We start from the raw sequence: 15,303 nt of genomic DNA on the forward strand, positions 1-15,303 counted from the left end.
ATAACTCAGGTCCTAGAAATATAACTTGGAATATCTCCTCCTAAATGCATTATCTTGTTCTCTGCCACACGAAAACTCATCAAAAGATATTCCTGTAGCTTCTCCTTATTGGCTTGACTTTTAACTACCTGAAACAGCACACAGAGTCAGCTGCAAATCTGGCAATATTTACTGCCAGTATGTTTTTTGAATCACTTATTTTAAAATGTTAAATAAAATAATCTGAACGATAAAGATTTATTTTTAAAAAATGTTAAATAAAATTAGTTCCAGCACTGATCACCTGAAGGTTAATGAGGTTGGAATGGTGTTTCATGTTAATAAAGTAAAAAACTAAATAAATAATTACATGAATCAGCTCTCCTTTGGCCATAGGCATATTTTGACTTTAAAAAAAAATTTTTTTTTTTTTGAGAGAGAAATATCGATGTGAGAGTGAAACATTGATCGGTTGTCTCCTGCACATGATTGAACCTGCAATCTGAGTATGTGCCCTGAACAGGAATCAAACTGATGACCTTTGGGTGCATGGGATGATGCTCAACCAACTGAACCACATTGGGCAGGGCCGCTGGCATATTTTAACCCTTAAGAAATTACTTGGATTTCTCTAATCAAACTATACTTACATTTTTAGTAAATTTATCCTTTAGTTTTATAGAATACTTCAGTAGTTTTCCTGATACAATGACATATTAATCTATGGAGCCCAAGATCTATGCCAGGCCCCAAATGCCCACGAAATCCTGGTTTTCCTCAACATTTTTCTCTTTCCATCCTCTGATGGCTTCCTTAGCTCCCCTTCTTTTGACTACCCACCATATATACAGGCTTAAAGTTCAGCTCCCAAATCATTTTCCTTCTTTCATGTTTCATTTTAAGTATACATATATATTATTTAAATAGACTTCTATCCTTTTCAATTTTTTGAACTACAACATATCATATACTTGATTACCACCTTTAACTGAAGAATCTTGCTCAGAATAAAAAGACTGGATGTTATTCCTGTTATAGTGGTCTTCAAATTTAAAGATAATTTGCAGATAATTGCAGAGCAGATAAGCCCATTTCAAAATTATCTTCATCACTGCTTCCTCTTATTAATTTTGATAAAAGATTACTGTATGATATCTCATCAAAGTAAAGGTAAATTTAATTTTGGTATTAAACAGCATATAAGTAAAGTGCTTATGAACTATTAGAGAACCCATGGAAATATATTCTCACTATACTGTATTTGGCAATGGTGTAATTATAGTCTCTCTCAAGTCATTCCTTAGAATGTGTCACCTACCAGGTACATGTAGAATAAAACTAGGTAACTAACTCTCAGTTAAAGCACTCAGATGTATATTTACCTAACATTAACATGAGTCAGCAGTTTAGCCAATTACCCTTCAAGGTTACTTCTCCTTTAAAGCCCTTTCCCCCCTTAAAAGTAGGATAGTTGGCTAATCCAGATGAAGAGTTTTTACGTTGGGCAAGGCAAATAATTTGTATTTTCCCTGTCATTCTCTAACATCTACACTGAAGCTAAGAAAGTAACTTGCATATCTACCCAGTCCACATCCCCATGAATTTTAAATATGAGTATCAGGCAATTCACAATGCCATAACTGTTTTTAAATATACAAAGAAAATTCCAACTTAATGAAAAATTGAGCAATGGTTGTATTTTATTATAACACTAGTTGCCCGGTGCATGAAATTCATGCACGGCGGGAGGGGGTGTCCCTCAGCCCAGTCTGCATGCTCTCCAATCTGGGACCCCTCGGGGATATCTGTCCCTCTCGCAATCTGGGACTGCTGGCTCCTAACTGCTCACCTGCCTGCCTTCTTGACCCCAACTGCCCCCCCTTACTGGCCTGATCGCCCCCAACTGCCTTCCCCTGCCAGCCTCATGACTCCCAACTGCTCTGCCAGGCCAGCCTGCTCTCCCCCACCTGCCCTCCTCTGCTGGCCTCATGGCCCCCAACTGCCCTCCCCGGCCGGCCTCATGGCCCCCAACTGCCCTCCCCTGCCAGCCTCATGGCCCCCAACTGCCCTCCCTTGCTGACCTGATCGCCCCCAACTGCCCCCCACTGTCGGCCTGCTTGCCCCCAACTGCCTTTCCCTGCCGGCCTGTTCTCCCCCAACTGCCCCCCCCACCCCCCCGCCGGCCTGATCACCCACAACTGCCCTTCCCTCCTGGCCTGATCACCCCTAACCGCCTCTGCCTCAGCCCTGCCACCATGGCTTTCTCTGGAAGGATGTCCAGAAGGTCTCCCTAATTAGCATATTACCCTTTTATTAGTATAGACGGTATTGCTAATGTCTTTTGAAACCATATTTAACTAAATATTTTATTCATATAATTAGATTATGTAATAGACGGAACAAAGTATCTGTATGTTTAAATTATATAAAATTTCTAAGGCATGTCATGAGTCCAAAAAATGTACAATAAACTGTAATAACTTCATAATCTTTATTATAATAGTTAATCAAAAGAAGATTAGGAGTTGGTCACTCTCATATATTAAAACTTTGTATCAGTTAAAAGTTAATACAACCCTGGAAACTTTTGATGGCTCCATGTAACTCTTTTAGTCCTGCTAGCATTACTTCAGAATAAAGGGATGACCCATGTATTTATCATATGAAGTACCACCAATAGAATGCCTGCCTGAGATATAAAACAATATAGCAAGAATCTACTACTATCATAATGAATACGCTTTTGAGCTATACCTTATTTCTGATTTTAATATCTAACCTGTAAAATAAACTCAATTTAATAAACTCTAAAAATAAGAACAATTAAAAATATTATGTGAAATACACTAAAAAATAATTGAAATTAATGTTTTAAAAGAGGCATGAAAAATAAGCTCATGTGTCACAGATGGTGAAAAGTTACATGTTGTTACAGGAGGTTAAGATGTTGTGAGAAGGAAAGACCACAAAGATGCTTGAGAATCAAGGAAAGACCCATAAAGATGCTTGAGAATTAAGATTAATCTACTATAATCAGAAGAAGAGCTACTATAAAAGCAATAGGACCTCCTAAGGCAAAAACAATACATATCCAAAAGAAATCTACCACTGTCACCACAAAATACATTTGATAAACCACATGCTCATGACACTAATTAGACCTGGGTTACAGCAAATTTAAAAAGAACAAAATGTTACAAAATTGGAGTAACACAAATTTTATCACTAAAACCTAACAGTTTAATGAATGAAGTCATCAAAATATCCAGTTAATAAAAAGCAAGGTTCAAAGATCTTTTGATGGTTCCACTGGCAGAGAGGAGTTTAATAACAGACCTTATAAATTCCTGGTTTCCTTATAAGCATACCCAGTAGGCCTCTAGAACTCAGTAGAGTACCTGCAAATCAATTTTAACATTTTGCTTCTAGATTAGTGAAACTGCAACAAGGGTCTCCTGATGACATTCAGAAAAACAGACACCCAACTTGTTATGCATATCTAATTAAAGGTCCAAGGTGAACAGAGGAAGCAGGACAAAAAATGAGAGCAACAACGATACTAACTGTCCTTAAGGCAAACTATTATTTTTATCTAGGAATTTTTTTTTTTGGTAGCCTCAAAGTGATTTTGTTAACAGCAAGGAAACAAGTGAGCGTACAAATGCCTATATATACCTACTGAACCATAAAGTATAAGGTCTAATATTTGCTGTACCCTTACTATGTGCTAAAGAAGCACTTTTAATCCTCACCAATACTCTATGAGGTGGGTACTTTTATTACCCTCACTTTACAGATGAGGAAATCTAGGTACACAATGGTTAAATCACTTGCCAGAGATCATAATGTTATTAAGTGGCTGAAATACAAATCCAGTTTTTCTCTATTACAACTATAATAGAAATTATGTTTTCATAATTATCATGTAATTCTACTACTGCTCTTTTATAAAGGTACTAGAATCCATTTTAACATAAAACCTTCACACTTACTAAAAATTATATTTTAAATATATAATTTTCTTTGAAAATGAGCCTTTTGAAATCTGAAAATCTTTTTTTTAAATGTATTTTTATTGATTTCAGAAAGTAAGGGAGAGGGAGAGAGAGATAGAAACATCAATGATGAGAGAGAATCATTGATTGGCTGCCTCCTGCACACCCCACACTGGGGATTGAGCCTGCAACCAGGGCATGTGCCCTGACCACCGGGAATTGAACCAATCATCACCTCCTGGTTCATAGGTTGACGCTCAACCACTAAGCACACCAGCCAGACTGAAAATCTTTTAAGCAATTAATTTTTAGCATAAAAATTCTAGAACACTAGCCTACTCTAATAAGCTTACCTAATATTTTAATTTTTTTGAAGATTTTTTAAAAATATATATTTTTTATTGATTTTTTTACAGAGAGGAAGGGAGAGGGATAGAGAGTTAAAAACATTAATGAGAAACATCGATCAGCTGCTCCTGCACGCCCCCTACTGGGGATGTGCCCGCAACCAAGCCTGGGACCCTTCAGTCCGCAGGCCAACGCTCTATCCACTGAGCCAAACCGGTTAGGGCTTACCTAATATTTTAAATTTAGATGATAGTTTGTCCCTTCCCACTGAGAGAAATACCAGCACTTCCACTAACAATGCAGCATATTGTTTTAAAATTTTCAGTAAAAGCTTTACATCACTTCATGTATAAAAGTAGTCAACTTCAAGAATGTGGACTAACTGGAACTCTTACACGATGCTGGTGGGAGGGTAATATGGTACAGACATTTTGGAAAATAGTTTGGCAATTTCTTAAAGGACAATAACCACAACCACAACACAAATCACACCTTGTATCCAACCCAGTCATTCTACTCCTAGTTATATACCTAAGAAAAATGAGAGCATTTATCCAATGATTTGCACATGAATGCTTATAAAAGCTTTATTTTTTAATAACCAAAGAATAAAAACAACCCAAATGTCCTCAATAGAAGAATGAATAAGCAAATTGTGGGACAACTATATAACGGAATACTACTCAGCAAATAAAAGGTAATGAACTATAGATACAGATAATATGGACAAACCTCAAAAATAATTATGCTGCACAAATGAAGCCAGATAAAATCAAGTACACACTATGTGAATTTATTTATATAAAATTCTAGAAAATCCCAAGTAGTCCATAGTGACAGAAGGGGTTGCCTGGGAATCGGGGAGGGGCAGAAGAGAAGGATTACAGAGACCAGACATTTTAGGAGGTGATGAATATGTTCATTATCTTGACTGTGGTGATAGTTTCATAATTGTATATTTAACATGTGAAGTTTACTGTTTGTTAATTACACCTCAGTAAAGGTGTTAAAAATGGAGAGAAAAAAAATCAGTCAACTCAACTTCTCATCTTTAGAAGGGAACAACATCACAAATAATTCAAAAGCCATTTATAGTTGGCACTAGAATGTTTTAGTTTAAACACTATGCTTTTCCGCCATCTTTCTGTGCCACCATAATGAGGCACATGAATGTACTGGCTCTAAGAGTATCAACAATGCCAAAAAGAGAGGCAAACTCCAGGTTCTTATTAGGCTGTGCTCCAAAGTCATCGTCCGGTTTCTAACTGTGATGATGAAGCACGGTTATATTGGTGAATCTGAGATCACCGCTGATCACAGAGCTGGGAAAATTGTTGTAAACCACATGGGCAACTTAAAGATCTAGCAAAATGGAAGAACAACCTGTCAGTTTCCTTTCACTGTACTGCCAACCTCAGCGGGCATTATGGACCATGAAGAAAAGACAAAAACACACAGGAGGGCAAATCCTGGGATTCTTTTTCTATAGGTATAATACATATGTGCAAATAAAATACCTCAATGGGAAAAATAGAATAAAATAAACACTTTAAATGTGATAAAATAGAAAAACCCTGGACTACAGTCCAGAGATCTGTCCATCACTAACTAGCAATTTTGTTCCTTCCACTATTCTGGGCCTTGGTTTCCTGATCTGCAAAATAATCATCTCCATGGTCTACAATTCCAGCTCTAGAAGAAATATGGCTCATACCATATATCTTTTTCCCAAGCTTCCCATTCTCATTGTTTAGTTATTACTGCATTATTGTCCCTTGTCTACAAATGGAGAAAACAGCCCATTCTAAACAAAGGTGATAAGAAATAGCTTTCTAAGATCACTGGTTTGCTACAGATGAATCTCAAGGTGAAAAATGTAGAAGCTATTATAATGTTAAAAGGTGTTAGGTTTCAGTATTTTAGGCTACTGTTTTGTGTGCCAGTACATTCTCCCTAAGGACAAACAGTAAAATTCAAGGACAATAGGGAGAAAAGAAAAAGTAATTATCCATTAATTATTCAAGAACTAAAGAGGTGCCAACTGAACATATTAACTTTTTTTGCAGATTTTCTCTGACCAATGAATTGCATTAAAAGGCACAATCTGATCTATAAAATTTTATCAAATCTATTTAAGATTTGATAAAATCTTAAAAAGCTTTCATTTTATAAATTATGAGAAATTAGTAAGATAACAAATGGGGTTAAGGAAATATTTAAAAGATTAAAGATTTAGCTGTGCAAATCTTAGCTGCTGCTTCTCAGAGACAGGAAGTGCCTCTGTGGACTGCCACTCACTGCCTAACCCTGATATGCATTTCCTATGTTCCTAATCCATTCTCAAGAGTGTTATACAAATGCAAGATTCTTAAAATTAAACTAAGCATCTGACATTAAGATCCCCAACTGTTAGAAACCTGAACCTGATTTTAGTATTGGTTTCTAGGCTGCTAACTTACCAACATCTTTCCAATTCAACACACAGTTAAAGTACCTTAAAACTTCTATAGAATTTGTGGTTCAATTTTGCATGATCTTGTAAAGAAACAATTAAAAGCAAGAAAAAGAAAGCATGTGAATTACGTATTAATGTTGTAGAATACAAGTCAGTAGCAAACTAAGCAATCCAGTCCAATCTAAATGTTAACTTGGTAAGAACTGAGCCACTTGGTATAGAACTGAGCAGTGGCTATGGATGAAGAGACCTGAAGAAAGGATTTTCAGCAGCTGGAGCGGCTGCTACAAGAATTTCAAGGTGCAGCTTTGAGAATCTCCGGCAAAACTGGTTAACTGCAAAACACCATCAAATACGTACATACATTTAAAATTAAAGGATAGCTGAAAAGGTCTAGCTGCGAGCCAGCTTTCGGTGGGAATGCCAAAAGGAAATGTCAAAATCACCTGGAGACTCCAATCGCCCAGCCTTCAAACTTGAGGACCATGCCACGGTGTGCGCTTAAATTGTTTCTTAGCATCCTTCTTTGCACGCAACCCCCTCTCCGGAAAGTCGCTTCGCTTCAGCTACCCGAATACCCAAACCCCAGTCCCCACGAATCTTAGGACCCCAAGCAGTTGCAGAGAAGTCTTCCTGCAGCCGCCTGCGCATCCCTTCCCACCTCGCGTTATAAACCCGGGGTGCCCCAGTCACCTCAGCCCCCATCAAGCGTCCCGGTGTCCCCTTTCTCCCAGTGGACCTCTTTTCTTCGACCCTGAGGACCCCCCGCTCCCGTCAGAGCCTCAGAGCCCTAAGTCAGTCGGCGGTGCCCCTTTCCCTGCAGCGCCCGCATTGCCCCACAATCTCCGGTAGCCTCGCCCCCATCCACCTCGACCTGGATCACGAACGTTCCCCTACTAGACCCGGGGGACCCTGTTCCCCTGTTCCTCAGGTTCCCCAACCAGAAAGCAGTTCCACAGAAATGCATCGAGAGCCTACTAAGCGCAAAGCTCCCACTACGCGCGGCGCGGTCTGCACAGGGCTCGCTGTCCCACGCCCGCTGTCTCCTTCCCGGCCAGAGGCACTACGCTGCCTCCGCCCGGGGCGTGGAAGCACCGGCCGGAGGCGGACGGCGCCGGGCGCGGGCACCGGGGACCGTAGAGGCGGCCGCTAAGGGCGGTACAGGAGCCGGGGAACGGGTGCCGGCAGTGCCGGGCGCGGGCCGCGGGGAGACTCACCGGTCGGGGCGCGCGGGGCGGCCTCATCCAGGGGCACCTGCGGCCAGGCAGGATGGGCCCGGACGGCGCAGTCACCGAGAGGGCGAGTCCGCCCGCCCGCGGTCCCGTCCCCTCCGACTGCCTGAACGAGCGCAGTCTCCCTCCCTCCGGACCGAGCTCGGGGACACCAGCTCCGCCGGATGCCCCCGCCAGGCCCCCACCCCCTTTCCCGGCCGCCTCCCCCTTGACACCCTTCTCCCCTCCCCCCTCCCCCCAACCCCCCTCGGAATGGAAAATACCTCCCGGGTGGGGGGCGGCGGGGGCACGCCTCTCGGAAGGGCAGCCTACCGTGACCAATAGCAGGAGGGGCTCTGGAGGGGCGGGATTCCTAGTGGCCAATCCGGAGGCAGGTAGGTGAAGGCCGAGGGAGGGAGGCTGGGAGCGAGAGGGGGGCGGCCCGGGAGTCCGGGAGGTCCGGCCGCTCGGGTGCGCGCTGTGAGCGGCTGCCATTTTGGAGTCGGGCAGCTGCTACGGCGGTCGGGTCGGGCCCGGAGGGAAAAGGGAATTGCCACTCAGGTGGGAGAGAGTTTGTCAGGTGAGCTCGAGGGGCGGGGTTAAGCGGGCCGCGGCTCGAGGGGAGGGGTCGACGGCAGCGACTGGCGGGGACGGAGGGTGGTCACGTGGTCGCAGTCGGGCCCCGGGTGGGCTTGGGGGCGAGAGGTCAACCTGAGGTGGGAGAAGGAAGCCAGCTTTGCCCTGGTTTCAACTCCGTTCAGGAAAAGGAAAGGAAAAGTGATGAATGGACAGTGTGAGCGACGGGGCGGAAAATGTGAATGAGCCTCCGAGCTTCTTCCAGCTTGGAGCCTCGTCATTACTACATTACAGGATCTGCGGGAAACTGGGCGCTCCATTTAATTCAAGTATTGCCATCCCTGCGCCCAGCTGTCGCAAACGTGACTCCCAAATCCATGGAGGGGTGTTTGTCGCCCACTCTCTGCCTGCACTGTACACGGAAGGGCCCCCGCTCCAGAAATGGCCGAAAGGGTAGAAGCTTCCTAGTTGAGGCCTTGTGACGCTGCCAGGACTCTTTCCCGCTGGCCTCCTAGAAACCTGTCATCATTCACAAACTCTGTGTTAGGTAAGCCCGTGATTGGATTCCGACGCTTCCAAACATAAAACAAACTACAGCCTACCCCCCCCCCCCAGCCCCCCAAAGGAAAAAACATGAGACCCTATCGAGCATTCAGTTCACGCTTCAAGTCCAGCCAAATTATGCTCCCTGTCAGTCCACTGAAAGTGCTCTTCTTCAAGGGTCACTTTTCAGTTCTTACTTGATCTCCATTGCAGTATATTCTATAGATAGACTACATCCTTCTTGAAACTTTTTCACCACCCAAATGCACACCTGACCCCAGTTTCCCTGGAACTATCATTTCCCTGAAACTACAACCGCAGGTTGTCTTTCTCTTCAGTTAATCCAGCTCTATTCTCTGTTGGCTCTTTGAGTCCAGAAGGGGATCCCGAGCCCCCTCCTCAGTCGTACATAATCGTTCTGTTGCAGAGTAGGTGGCCTAATCGTCGTGATGGCTGGGTACACCTTCTATGTGCGTCTGGGCCTCTCCGCTGGAGCTTCACCATGGGAACCCAGATACTTCTGGAAGTCCACACAACCTGTTCCTTACCTTCTTTGGTAACATCACCATCCATTCCCTTAGCCAAGCCAGGAACCTGGGAGTAATCCTCCATACTACGCCCCCACTGTGTAACACCTCTCTATCCCTTCTAATTTTGCCCTGTTGATTCGATTTACCAAATGCCCTTTCCTCTCCATTTCTACAGCCACGGCCTCACCTGGCCATTTATTCATCAGGCCAGTATTTACTAAGCACTTTACTAGGTGCCAGGGGTTATTTGAGATGCTTAGGCTGGAGTGATGAACAAAACTGATAAGGTTCATGAGTGGGGTGAGACATACAAGAGTCTATCAGTAAAGTAGCAAATAAACAAGATAATTCAGGAGATGCTAGTTGCTATGAAGACAAAGGCAAACAAACAAAAACCTACCCCACAACAACAACAAAAAGACAGGGACACCTGCAAGACCCTCCTCGAGTCTTTGCCTCCCCCGCCCCTGCCCGCAACACTCATCCTTTCTTCTTATTCTTAAAGAGAGTAAGGCCCAGAACTTTCCTCTTCCTTTTATGTTACAGTTGCCTGAATACAAATCCCCCAACTAGAAGATAAGCTACTTTGAGGGCAGGGATTATGCCTTACTTTATACATCTTTGTGTCTCCTCAGCACCTTGGCCCAGAATGGGTGCTCAGAAAATGAGTGTCAAATGAATTGGTGAGTCGCCTGAGACCTGAATCACACTGCCACAGAAGCGTCCCTGGCCCAGATCAGAATGGAAGGTCAGTGAACTCACCTATTAGAATCTAGTGGTAGTGATGCCTCATGGTAGGGGACAGGGTAATCATGAATTTGACAATCTGTGTTCATCCCTTCCAGGCCTGGGATGCCATGAAGCTGTGCCCCGGGTGTAGCAGTAGTTGCTTCATAGACACTGTTTATTTGACAGTGCCAAGTACATGTGGGCAGTTTAAAAGTACTCTTTGTTTCCGACGATGAGCTTCCAACTCAAAGCACTTTGGGTGAATTGCCAGGGTAGACTCTGCAGGAGAAGGCTGCTGTTGCCACTTCACTTTGTGTTTCCAGGCCCTTGGGTATTGCACCCCGACAGGGAGGGAGTTGTTGCCAGTTCCGGCACAGTCATTGTAATTAAATCCAAGTTCTGGCAAAGGGCAGTACGTAATTATGAAGTATTATTATGGTTTTTATCATTATTAGACACCCAGCTGCCCAGCCCAGGAAACCACAGTAGTAAAACACTGGGAAGCCAAGCTCCTCTCCCAGCTGGCATGAATCAATACCAGGTGTATTGGCACACAGACTTGCAGCTCCACTCATCAAGATGGGTCCTTCTTGTCCCTCTTTTTAGCAAGATACGTTTTTAAATAAATGGAAAGAGGAAATGTAAAGACCTTTGCCATCATCTCTGAATCTAGTTCCTCACCCTCGCATCTTCCCAGAATGATCTCTTCTCATCTATGTATGTATTATATAAATCCTTTTCAACTTTATCCTTGACCTGTCAGCTTCCTAGCCATCATTCCCTAAATGTCTCCTGAGGATGTATTAGTTAGGGTGAGAGTGCAGAGCACAGGTAAGAGTGCTTTTACATTGAAAAAAAATATATGATACAGACTAAATAATTCAGAAAGTATAGTCAGGCTTGACAAGATATCTTCCTTTCATTAAGTGCCTACTCAATGCCATGCTCAGCATTTCACTTATGCTGACTTCATCCACACCAGCCTGCAAGGTAGATTTTATTAGTCTCACTTTCTTCAAGGTCTCAAAGACTTAGTAAGTGACAGAATTGAGATGTGAACATAAAGATACACATTTGGTAACTGTGTACTCATGGTAGATGTGTCTATGCTGATGGGTGAATATAGGTATCAGACTTCTCCTCCTATCAAATTAAAAATTTTGGGGGGGCAAAGTAGATTTTAAGTTGAGCACTGAAAGGACAATTCGGAAGTGATGCTGAGGGAATGGTGCCATAAAAGGAGGCCAAATTGGCCTTTAGCCTAAAATCAATCAATAAGCAAAGATTTCTTGTTCAGCAATGAGTCATATTATATTCTTCAAGCACCTTTCTTGTCTTAGCTCTTCCGAATACAGAAGTCAACCCAAGTGGTACAAGGTGAGCTGAGGATGAAGGAGGGTGGTTTGGGGAGGGAATACGATTTTGAATGCAGAACTCCTCTATGGCCCATAAACTGGCACATCTAGCACTGGCTTCTGGAGCAACGGAAACCGTGGCAGCTTTCCGTGCTGATGTTTTTAACTGGTGTGTGTAGAACAATTTCCCAGTCTCTTCTTGTTTCTAAAAAACAACTGATTAAAAATTTTTTAAAAATTACTTATCACTTACTATTTATATAAAGCAGTTCACTTCTATTTTCAGTTTTATAAGGGATTTAAGATAACATACATCCATTTATGTGTAAAATTTTTATCTGTTTTAAGTCATGTATAACAGTGTAACCACTATCATAACCATGAAATAGAACATTTTCATCAAACCAAAAAGTTTCCTATGCCTCTTTGCTATAGAAATTTTTATGCAACTTGTAATTTGATGACTCCAAAAACTGGATGTCTAGCTTCAACGTAGCTTTCAAAGGCTAGGCCCATAATTTTAACTATCTGTGTAACATATCTAACTAGACATTACAAACAGCCACCTCAGATGAAAAGTGCATAAAAGATAAATCTTAGCTACAAGAGAACCCCCATCTCTCTCCTCAAATCATTTTTCTATGTTCTTTAAGTTGGTTGAGAAAATCATCATCTACCAAGTCATATAAGCTAAAAATGTTTAAAAATCTTTACTCCTCGCTTTCTTCCACCTCCCCAAAGTGAGTCTAATTCACACATTCTGTAATCTGTCCTTTTTGTTTGCACTTTCCTCCCTCAGACACTTAAACTTGCTTGCACGATTACAGAAAAAAAGAAAAGAAAAAGAAAAAAAATGCCTAACTTGTTTCTTCATGCTCCAATTCACCCACCAATCTGCCATTCTAATTTTCTTTTGAAAACCCAGATTTGGCTGTTTCATTCCCCTGCATTCAGGGACTACTTAACTGTGTACAAAATGGTACTGAAAATCTTTCACAGAATAGGGCCCCAACCTCTTCTTCTGGACTCCTCTGCTCCCCACCACATGCAACATGCTATACATTTTCATCTTCCTTTTTTTTTTTTAAATCAGATCTCTATCTGAAATATGCCTCTTTCTCTACCTAGAAACTCCTGCTCACCTTTCACAGCTCCATTTATATGACTTTTCTTCAATGAATCCTTCCCTGACCTCCCCAGACAAAAAATCTCTTTGTTATACTTGACCTCCCATAGCATGTTGCACATACATTTATCACACTGAATAGACATAGTGGTAAAATAGAACAGGAGAGATAGTCAAAATATCTGGGTCTAACTTAAAAACCTTATTCATTACTTGCTGTGCCATCCAAGGCAAGTCACATAACCTCTCTGGCCCTCAGTTATTTAACCTATAAAACTGTAATCTTAACAATTATAATAATTCTCTACCTCATAGGACTCTCGTGGTGATCAAATGAGGTAATCATAAATGTGAACATGATTTGCATTATGTAGATATTAGATATTATAATTATAAAATTATATTTTTTGATAGATTTTTAGCTCCTCAAGTGCAAAACCAATGTCAGGTCATTGTTATATCCCTCTACCTAACATAGTGCCTAGGCCTGCCTGTCGCCTACATTGGTTTATGGCATAAGTTACCATTTCTAGTAGAATTATATTCTCACTATTAACTCTTTTAGCCTACTATCCACAATGTTTCTTCAAAAGCCAATCATGACATCCTCATTTCTTTTTATAATTATTTATTGCCTTTTTATAATTAAACTAGAGGCCCAGTGCATGAAATTCGTACACGGGTAGGGGCCCTAGGCCTGGCCGGCAATCAGGGCCGGCCAGGGCCTTCCTTCGTTTTGCACCTCCCCCTGGTGGTCAGCACACGTCATGGCGAGCAATCAAACTCCCGGTCTCCCAGTTGAACTCCCGAGGGGACACTTTGCATTTTAGCCTTATATATAGATAGATAGATAGATAGATAGTTACAGTAAAAGTTCGATAGATAGATAGTTACAGTAAAAGTTCTCTAAGAAAATGAAATAAATATTCTACCCACAATAATTTTAAATCCCTTTATTTATTCAACAAAACTTTCTGGAGCCATTATATGTCCAGCATTGTTCTAGGCACTGGTCATACAAGAAACTTCATAGGACTTACATTATAGTGGGGACAATAAGCACAAACCAGCAAATTAAGGTGTTAAGCTATATAGTTACAGGTGCTGCAGATAGAACAATGTTGAGTGCAAGGCTGATGTAACTGGAGTGATCAGAGTGGCTTCCCTGAGGAAGTGGTGTATGAGCATCAATGATAAGGAGGCAACTATACAGAAAGAAGGGCAGGGGGAAGAGCACAGACAGAGGCCCTGAGACAAGAGCAGGCAAAGTAGATGTGAGGAACTGAAAGAAGGCCGATGTGGTATGGAGGGAGTGAGGGGCAGAGGTAGAAGGTGAAGTCAAAGAAGCACACAGGAGCCAGATCAGATCATGTAGGGTTTGGAAGTTCAGGGTAAAGAGTTTGAACTGTATTCTAATTGTAATAAAAACCATTGAAGGGTTGTTCTAGATTTGGATCTAGAGACAAGAGTCCCTGGAGTGGCTTGCATCCATGTTGGCTATACAAAGAGAGAGCTTGTCCAAGAATGGAGCCAATATTGAAGATGCTGAATAGAGAAATGGAGAGAGATAAATCAGGTCCTGGGTCACACTGTTTGAGCCCTGGATCAAGCTTTACTTGAATTAGAAACTCTAAATTACCTTTTGATTAAACTAGTTTAGATTATGTTTTTCATCTCTGGCAAGCAAAGGAGCTTTAGTTTATGCAATATCTTCAAACAGACTTAGGCAGATTAATCTCATCTTGTTCCCATGGCTTGACAAATTGCAATATTTCCCCAGATAATTTCCAGATTCCTCTCTTCTTGCACTTGGGGTGACTCTACCATTGCAACACACCCATCTACACACCAACCCAGAGTTCTGTTCCCCTTCCCCCAAGGACTCCTCCGGTTATATGTTTAACCCAGCCCACTGGTGTTAAAGAAGGAAAGGAACAGATGGCAACCTGATTCATGTTCCTCTTACAGGGAACTAAGCCAATTTATTTTGGGGGTCAGATCCAGTTCAGTTTCAGCAGTGAATGAAAGTTGTTTGAATCCATTTCTGGTTCAGGCTTGTAATCATCTGCAGTAATCCAGTCCTTCACATGGGAAAGTATTTTGGAGGGTTAAAATTTGTTTCAATTTGAGAGAACTATGTAACATGGAATCAAGTTGCACCTGTCTTATTCAGCCTTTGTGCTAACAGAGGTAGCATATGGGCTAGATAGGAAGGTGATTAATAATATACTCAATACTAAAATAATCAGCCTAGACGGCATCCATAATAAGCAATGTCCTAAAATCTACCCTTGGATTTACTTTGAATATTTTCTCCAGAGGAGAGCACATTTTGAGATATCATATCATATAGTATCTACCAAATTTCTAAAATATAGGTTGAAACATCTTTTGAAATTTTTGCCTGTTAGAGACACAAGGATCTTATGTAGGTGAAACATTTCTGTTTGAGAATT

General features: G+C 41.8%; 1 protein-coding gene across 7 annotated transcripts in view; it reads right to left on the reverse strand.

Annotated features, from left to right (window-relative positions):
• Nucleotides 1–8,508, reverse strand: part of SOCS5 (suppressor of cytokine signaling 5) — a 46,386-nt gene extending 37,878 nt beyond the window's left edge. For 2 of the 7 annotated variants that reach the window (XM_006083387.3, XM_023747073.1), the window contains exon 1: nucleotides 8,322–8,508. The gene's annotated coding sequence lies outside the window, so the exon portion shown is untranslated. The other 5 variants (XR_001345922.2, XR_002827107.1, XM_006083383.2 and 2 more) reach the window with 5 other exon arrangements.
• Between the last annotated feature and the right edge of the window lie 6,795 nt (nucleotides 8,509–15,303).

The sequence above is a fragment of the Myotis lucifugus genome, unplaced genomic scaffold (genome assembly GCF_000147115.1).
Source record: "Myotis lucifugus unplaced genomic scaffold, Myoluc2.0 scaffold_6, whole genome shotgun sequence".
Taxonomy (NCBI): Eukaryota; Metazoa; Chordata; class Mammalia; order Chiroptera; family Vespertilionidae; genus Myotis; species Myotis lucifugus.